At 48.5% G+C, this 9,647-nt stretch overlaps 1 pseudogene; it reads left to right on the top strand.

The window, feature by feature from the left end:
• Positions 1 to 9,647, top strand: part of LOC119577914 — a 42,689-nt pseudogene that overhangs the window by 10,035 nt on the left and 23,007 nt on the right.

Genomic DNA, 9,647 nt, shown 5'->3' with positions numbered 1-9,647 from the left:
TTATTATTATTGTCATTATCAAGATCATTACCATTATTATTTTTACTATTATCATTATCATTATCATTATTATTATTATCATTATCATCCTTATTATCCTTGTTACATCTATTATTGTTATTGTTATTATTGTTAGCATTATTATTATTTTGTTGTTGTTGTTGTTGTTGTTATTGTTGTTATTATTATTATTATCATTATAATTACTATTATTATCATCATTATTACTACTATTGCTACAGCAACAATAATAATAATTATTACAGTTACTATTGTTATTGTTTTATTACTATCTTTATTATCATTATCATTATCATTATTACTGTTGATAGTTTTTTTTTTATTATTGGTATTATTATTATTTTTTTTTTATTACTATTATTATTATTATTATTATTATTATTATTATTATCATTGTTGTTGTTGTTGTTGTTGTTATCGTTATTATTATTATTATTAATATTATTGTTATTATTATTATTATTATTATATATTATTATTGTTGTTATTATTATTATCATAAAAAGCATGTTACCGTACAAATGATCATTCAGGTGATACAACAAATGGTTATCGTTCGAGACTGTTCCATGCCAGGTGAGAATCACAGGTAGGCCCATTCCTTCATGCATTCTTTTTTTGTTATGATTTTGATATGTAGATTTCATTGTTTTGTTTGGGTTGAGACAATCTTTGTAAATAACTATATATATATATATATATATATATATATATATATATATATATATATATATATATATATATATATTGTGTGTGTGTGTGTGTGAGTGTGTGTGTGTGTGTGTGTACATATTGTTACGCCGACCCGCCTCGTCTCTCCGCCACCAACACAAGGCAGGCTAGGCAGACGGCGTGTTATATACAGGGTCGTGAACACTGAACAGCTCCAAGAGGCACCGAGCACCACAGCGTCCCAGAACACCACGAGGGGAAACGCCTAGTGGCGAGGCAGGGCACGAAATAAACAAAATGACAGTCTTTCCTTTATTTACACAAGTTATTTACCCGTACACTTTTCTATAGGCACAATACAGGGGGAAACCAGCATGTCACACTGCACAATACAGCTTATAACAGGGCAACACAAAGTTATATCAGGTCACAAGGGCACACACGAGGTCTTCACAGGAGCAGTACCCAACCGCGTCTCTCGGCTTGTTCCTCCGCTCCTCCGCTCACAGCCAGCTGCGTCATGTTTGCCCAGGTCCATTCATGTTAACACATGCCCAGGTCATTCTTTTCATGTTAACACATCTTTCGCACAGAGACAAAGACCCACTGGCGTAGCACTATCCCCCCCTATCAAGCAGACGACCCGTCTGCTCTGACATACCTAAACCTGAAACAAACTACAGAAAATTTTTTAAAAATTAGTCCTCAGGAACAAACAAAATTCTTTCAAACAAAAGTAACCGTAATTGAAAATCAGTTCTTAGAAACACAAAAATCTTTCATCCAGCGCGGCTTTCTTCGCTCTCGCTGGGGTCGCTCTGGAGGAGGAGTGGGCGGCGGTAGATTGGCAGTGGCACCCAGAGGGGTATCTTCTGCCCCAAGACCTGGCTCATGGTCACCACTGACGTCTGTTGCATCGCCCTCACCGTCCAAATGCTCGTCCTCATCTCGGTCAGCGTCTGCCACGTTCTCATCACCGCTACTGGGGTTAACGTCATCTTTTTTTCACCATGGCCCCAAGGAGTAGCTTCCTGGCCCATGGTAACGCCACAGCCGGTCCACGTGGACAACAGACGGTCGTTTTCGCCCTCTGCGAATTCGATAGGTGACATCAGAGAGGGCCGCTACCACCGTGTATGGCCCCTCCCAGGGGCTCTGTAGCTTCGGCGAGAGCCCTCGCTTCCGACGCGGGTTATGCAGCCACACTCTGTCACCTATGTTGTACCTCACTTCCCTCATGCGCCGGTCATAGGTCTCCTTCATGGCATGGCCGGCTACCTTGAGCTTGCCACGCACTCGTCGGTGCACCTCCGCCAGGTTCTCCTGCAGTGCCACTGCATAGCTGGATGTGACAGTTGGCAAGTTCACGTTGGGTGGCCGCCCTGTGGCCAAATCCACTGGTAGCCTGAGCTCACGGCCAAACATGAGTTGGGCAGGTGTCAAGCCTGTTACCTCATGCACAGCAGACCGGTAGGCCATGAGCATGGCGGGCAGCTTGACGTCCCAGTCTTCCTGACTTTCCCTGCAATATTTGGCTAACTGTTGAGCAAGGGTACGGTTAAACCGCTCCACCATACCATCGGACTGTGGATGGAGGGGTGTCGTCCGTGTCTTGCGCACCCCTAACAGTTCGAAACACTCACGGAACACTCGTGACTCAAACTCACGACCTTGGTCAGAGTGCAGTTCAGAAGGCACACCAAAACGGGTAATGAATTCATTCACTAACACGCCGGCCTCGTGGTTGGGTAGTGCATATGCCTCAGGCCACTTTGAGAAATAGTCCATTACCACACAGATGTATCGGTTTCCTTGTGGCGTGAGAGGCAGCGGACCAGCAATGTCTATTGCCACCCGTTCCATGGGTGGCAATAATAATAACAATGCTAACAATAATAACGATAACAATAAGAGATGTAACAAGGATAATAAGGATTATAATGATACTAATAAAAACAATAGCAACAACAACAATGATAATAATAATAATAATAACAATAATAATAACAATGATAATAAATATCAATAACAATAATGTTAATGATGATGATACTAAGAATATTATTAATATTAATGATTATAATATTAATAACAATAATAATAATAATAACAACTACAATATTAATAATGATAATTATAATAATAATAATAATAACAATAATAATAATAATAATAATTCTACGCCAGTGGGTCTCTGTCTCTGTGCGAAACATGCGTTAACATGAAAATGATGACCTGGGCATGTGTTAACATGAAAAGGATCCTGGGCAAACGTGACACAACTGGCTGTGAGCGGAGGAGCGGAGGAACAAGCCAAGAGAGACACAGTTGGGTGCTGCTCCTGTGAAGACCTCGTGTGTGCCCTTGTGACCTGATATACTTTTGTGTTGCCCTGTTATAAGCTGTATCGTGCAGTGTGACATGCTGGTTTCCCCCTGTATTGTGCCTATAGAAAAGTGTACGGGTAAATAACTTGTGTAAATAAAGGAAAGACAGTCATTTTGTGTTTATTTCGTGCCCTGCCTTGCCACTTGGCGTTTCCCCTCTTGGTGTTCTGGGACGCTGTGGTGCTCGGTGCCTCTTGGAGCTGTTCAGTGTTCACGACCCTGTGGATAGCACGCCGTCTGCCTAGCCTGCCTTGTGTTGGTGGCTGAGAGACGAGGCGGACCGGCGTAACAAATGGTGTCAGGAGTGGGATTTGTGATATTTGATCAGTGAGACGCGCCGATTTATCATGTGGTCCAAAGATGGCGGCAGCCATGAGGGAGAGGAGGCTATGACTGAGGCAGGCACGAGTGAGGTGAAGCCGAGCCAGATGGACCTGATCACTGCCATGCTGGCCGGTATGAGGGAGGAAATGGCACAAAGGGCAGAAGAGCAGGCACAGAGGGCACACGAGCAGGCACACCATCTCGTCGAGATGCAGGCAAGGAAGGCAGAGGAACAGTTCTGCCAACTTGTTGAGGTGCTACAGAGCAATCTTGCATCTGTGAAGATGGAAACTCAGCAGTACACCGACAAGGCCTGCAACAGCGTGAAGAGTGAACTGATGAAGGAAGTGCAGACTCTGAAGGGCGAGGTTCAGGGCCTGAGGGAGGAAGTGAAGGAGGAAAGGCGGCGTCACGAGGTAGTAACGTTGCAAGCAGAGAAGGCAGACGAGGTTCTGGCAACAGATGCCAGAGTGTCAGATTTACTGGGGTCTGCCTGGGATCCATGGCAGGAAACCCCCGGGCCTCGCAGCGTCGTGTCGGAGCCAGTGGTCGCTGCAGGAGGCTGGGGACCCATCAGAACCGCTCCCTTGGGTATAGGTGGCGGCAAACTCGAACCCGGTCAACCCGCCTCGTTGCCTCCCTCACCCCCTTCCTCCCCCTCAGGTGTGTTAGTTCACGGCACGCGTTCTCCACCCTGCAGCCCCTCGGCCTCTAGACATTCTGTGAAGTGTAAGCCAGCTGAGTACGACGGGAAGGTGGCCTGGGAGGCATATGTCGCCCAATTTGAAATGCGACAAATTGCAGGAAGCCAGGAAGAGAAGGCCCTGCAGCTGGTAACAGCGCTAAGGGGCCCCGCGGTGGAAGTGCTGGGGCATCTGCCGGCATCCCAACATGCCTCTTACACCAGATTGGCAGAGGCTTTGAAACGCCGTTTCGGGCACCACCACCAGGCCGAAGTATATCGGGCCCACTTGAAGAAGCGGACTCGTGAGCGTGGCGAGACACTGTCCCAGCTGGCGCAGGATGTGGAGGCGCTGGTAAGGAGGTCGTACCCTGCGGCTGCGGAAGAGATGATCGTGGTCCTGGCCCGCGATTTCTTTGTTGATGCTTTATAGGACCAGCAGCTGCAAATCTACGTCAAGCAGGCACACCCTGAGGACCTGCAGGTGGCGCTGGTGAGGGCCTTGGAGTTTGAGGCCTTCCTGAAGGCAACAAGTGGCCTAGGGCCAGCTGCTCAGCCCCACCGTGACCTCCGGGGCCAGAAGGCTAAAGTGGAGAAGGTAGCATTGAGGAAGGTGAGCCCGAGCACTTTCCAAGGCTTGTGTTGGGGCTGCGGAGAGGTAGGGCACAGACGTAGTCAGTGTCAGAGGGAGCGGAGAACACGTCCTCTCAACCAGACGGATTCTGATGCCTTCCAGCAGTGCTGCAAGGACTGTGGCAGGTATGTCACCATCCGAGTGCATGTCCTAAGGCTAAGGAAGTGGTACAGGAGGAAAACTCGGACAGGCTGGAGAAGGGGGCCGAAACCCAGCCGTCCTCGGTTCCCGGGCCCCGACTTGGGTAAGCTGCCGTCGAACCAGAGATGCAGGTGGAAGGCTCAGTAGATGGGAAGCTATGCCCCTGACAGTGGCCACTTGGGCGAGAAAAAGACCCTGAGCCGTTTTCGTCAACGCTTCTACTGGGTGGGCATGAGAAGTGACGTGTCTGAGTGGTGTAGAGCATGTGATGTGTGCAGTGCAAAGAAGGGCCCCGCTAGAAAGATGTATACACATATATACATATATATATACATATATATATATATATATATATATATATATATATATATATATATATATGTATGTAATATATATATAATATATACATATATATATATAATATATATATATATATCCATATATACATATATATATATATTATATATATATATTATATATATATATATTGTTACGCCGACCGCCTATCTCTCTGCCACCAACACAAGGCAGGCTAGGCAGACGGCGTGCTATCCACAGGGTCGTGAACACTGAACAGCTCCAAGAGGCACCGAGCACCACAGCGTCCCAGAACACCACGAGAGGAAACGCCAAGTGGCAAGGCAGGGCACGAAATAAACACAAAATGACAGTCTTTCCTTTATTTACACAAGTTATTTACCCGTACACTTTTCTATAGGCACAATACAGGGGGGATACCAGCATGTCACACTGCACGATACAGCTTATAACAGGGCAACACAAAGTTTATCAGGTCACAAAGGCACACACGAGGTCTTCACAGGAGCAGCACCCAACTGCGTCTCTCTTTGGCTTGTTCCTCCGCTCCTCCGCTCACAGCCAGTTGCGTCATATTTGCCCAGGTCCCTTCATGTTAACACATGCCCAGGTCATCCTTTTCATGTTAACACATGTTTCACACAGAGACAAAGACCCACTGGCGTAGCCCTATCCCCCCCTATCAAGCAGACGACCTGTCTGCTCTGACATACCTAAACCTGAAACAAATTACAGAAAATTTTAATAAAATTAGTCCTCAGGAACAAAATTCTTTCAAACAAAAGTAACCGTAATTGAAAATCAGTTCTCAGAAACACAAAAATCTTTCATCCAGCGCGGCTTTCTTTGCTCTCGCTGGGGTCGCTCTGGAGGAGGTGTGGGCGGTGGTAGATTGGCAGTGGCACCCAGAGGGGTATCTCCTGTCCTAAGACCTGGTTCATGGTCACCATTGACGTCTGCTGCATCGCCCTCACCGTCCAAATGCTCGTCCTCATCTCGGTCAGCGTCTGCCACGTCCTCATCGCCGCTACTGGGGCTAACGTCATCTTCTTTTTCACCATGGCCCCAGGAGTAGCTTCCTGGCCCATGGTAACGCCACAGCCAAGTCCTCGAGGAAGTCAGGCAACGGCCCCACACCAACCAACTCCTTGCTCCCCAACGACTCTTCTGGATGCTCCACTTCCTCACAAGTGCCCAGCTTTGCACCAGCTGGCACCTTCTGGGCCTTATCGGAGAAGTTGGCTACCAACACTGTAACTAACCCCTCCCCTGGTCCAACAAGGCTCCGCCCAACCGCTACGCCATCAGCCAGCTGCAAGTTTTGGTTGGGCTCCACGAGGCCCTCTACTCCACGCATCATTCTTGACAGTCGACACCAGATTCTAGACTCTGTCCTGGGGGCAAGGTGCAGTCGCTCAACCGTAACTACCTCTGCACAGCCAACCTCTGGAAGCAAGTGCACATCTTCACCGTGCACCCTCACCAGCTTCCATCCAAGGTCGACACACGCCTTACTCTGCGTCAGCTAGTCAAGGCCCAGCAAACAGTGCTTGTCCAGATCGGCCACATACACCGGCAGCCGCTGCACCGTGCTGCCCACGCCAATACGAGCCTCCACTGGCCCCTTGAGCTGCACACAATGCCCCCATGACACCACACAGTCTCTGTGGTGCGTCTGGAAGTTGCATAGTGGCCAACATATCAGGCCGCACTAGGGTCTTCTCAGCCCCAGTGTCCACTGTCAGGTGGCATGGCTTCACATCTATTGAGCCCTCCACCTGCATCGTGCTGGTTCGACGGCAGCTTACCCAAGTCGGGGCCCGGGAACCAAGGACGGCTGGGTTTCGGCCCCCTTCTCCAGAGTTTTCCGCCTGTACCACTTCCTTAGCCTTAGGACATGCACTCGGATAGTGACCATACCTGCCACAGTCCTTGCAGCACTGCTGGAAGGCATCAGAATCCGTCTGGTTGAGACGACGTGTTCTCCGCTCCCTCCGACACTGACTACGTCTGTGCCCTTCCTTACCGCAGCCCCAACACAAGCCTTGGAAAATGCTCGGGCTCACCTTCCACAATGCTACCTTCTCCACTTTAGCCTTCCGGCCCCGGAGGTCACGGCGGGGCTGAGCAGCTGGCCCTAGGCCACTGGTTGCCTTCAGGAAGGCCTTGAACTCCAAGGCCCTCGCCAGCGCCACCTGCAGGTCCTCAGGGTGTGCCTGCTTGACGTAGATTTGCAGCTGCTGGTCCTATAAAGCATCAACAAAGAAGTCGCGGGCCAGGACCACAATCATCTCTTCCGCAGCCGTAGGGTACGACCTCCTTACCAGCGCCTCCACATCCTGCGCCAGCTGGGACAGTGTCTCGCCACGCTCACGAGTCCGCTTCTTCAAATGGGCCCGATATACCTCGGCCTGGTGGTGGTGCCCGAAACGGCGTTTCAAAGCCTCTGCCACGCTGGTGTAAGAGGCATGTTGGGATGCCGGCAGATGCCCCAACACTTCCACCGCGGAGCCCCTTAGCGCTGTTACCAGCTGCAGGGCCTTCTCTTCCTGACTCCAGCCCCGGGCAGATGCCAGCATTTCAAATTGGGCGACATATGCCTCCCAGGCCGCCTTCCCGTCGTACTCAGCTGGCTTACGCCTCACAGAATGTCTGGAGGCCGAGGGGCTGCAGGGTGGAGAACGCGTGCTGTGAACTAACATACCCGGGGGGAGGAAGGGGGTGAGGGAGGCAACGAGGCGGGTTGACCGGGTCCGAGTTTGCCGCCACCTATATCCAAGGGAGCGGTTCCGATGGGTCCCCAGCCTTCTGCAGCGACCACTGGCTCCGACACGACGCTGCAAGGCCCGGGGGTTTCCTGCCATGGACCCCAGGCAGACCCCAGTAAATCTGACACTCTGGCATCTGTTGCCAGAATCTCGTCTGCCTTCTCTGCTTGCAACGTTAATACCTCGTGACGCCACCTTTCCTCCTTCACTTCCTCCCTCAGGCCCTGAACCTCGCCCTTCAGAGTCTGCACCTCTTCCATCAATTCACTCTTCACGCTGTTGCAGGCCTTGTCGGTGTACTGCTGAGTTTCCATCTTCACAGATGCAAGATTGCTCTGTAGCACCTCAACAAGTTGGCAGAACTGTTCCTCTGCCTTCCTTGCCTGCATCTCGACGAGATGGTGCACCTGCTCGCGTGCCCTCTGTGCCTGCTCTTCTGCCCTTTGTGCTATTTCCTCCCTCATACCGGCCAGCATGGCAGTGATCAGGTCCATCTGGCTCGGCTTCACCTCACTCGTGCCTGCCTCAGTCATAGCCTCCTCTCCCTCATGGCTGCCGCCATCTTTGGACCACATGATAAATCGGCGATCTCACTGATCAAATATCACAAATCCCACTCCTGACACCATTTGTTACGCCGACCGCCTCGTCTCTCAGCCACCAACACAAGGCAGGCTAGGCAGACGGCGTGCTATCCACAGGGTCGTGAACACTGAACAGCTCCAAGAGACACTGAACACCACAGCATCCCAGAACACCACGAGAGGAAACGCCAAGTGGCGAGGCAGGGCACAAAATAAACACAAAATGACTGTCTTTCCTTTATTTACACAAGTTATTTACCCGTACACTTTTCTATAGGCACAATACAGGGAGGAAACCAGCATGTCACACTGCACGATACAGCTTATAACAGTTCAACACAAAGTTTATCAGGTCACAAAGGCACACACGAGGTCTTCACAGGAGCAGCACCGAACTGCGTCTCTCTTTGGCTTGTTCCTCCGCTCCTCCGCTCACAGCCAGTTGCGTCATGTTTGCCCAGGTCCCTTCATGTTAACACATGCCCAGGTCATCCTTTTCGTGTTAACACATGTTTCGCACAGAGACAAAGACCCACTGGCGTAGCAATATTATAGATATATATATATCATATGTATATATATTATATATATATATATATATATATATATATATATATATATATATATCATATGTATATATATTATATATATATATATATATATATATATATATATATATATATTATATATTAGTACTGCATATTAGCTGGACAGAGAAGAAGACGAATGATGAAGTGCTGAGAAAAATAAATTGTAAAGACCGACTGTTGGACCTCTTGAACAGGAGGAAATTAAAGTTTATTGGTCATGTAATGAGAAGTAGAAGTATTGAAAAAAACTTGCTGACAGGGATGGTGATAGGAAACAGAGGAAGAGGCAAACCGAAGACAAGACTGAGCGACAGTATCAAAGATATTTGCGGGCTGTCGATGGTAACAAGTGGAAAGAAAAGCGTAAGATCGAGTTTAGTGGCGAAGGATGGTGGAGAGGTCCACGGCTGCTCAAACATGAGCATACCGTTTTTGATGATATATATATATGTGTGTGTGTGTATGTGTATGTATATGTATATGTATATATATATATGTATAATATATAATTATATATATATATAAT

This window comes from Penaeus monodon, chromosome 2 (genome assembly GCF_015228065.2).
Source record: "Penaeus monodon isolate SGIC_2016 chromosome 2, NSTDA_Pmon_1, whole genome shotgun sequence".
Taxonomy (NCBI): domain Eukaryota; kingdom Metazoa; phylum Arthropoda; class Malacostraca; order Decapoda; family Penaeidae; genus Penaeus; species Penaeus monodon.
Note: the sequence above shows the minus strand (reverse complement) of the source record. Positions and strands in the feature narration are given on the sequence as shown.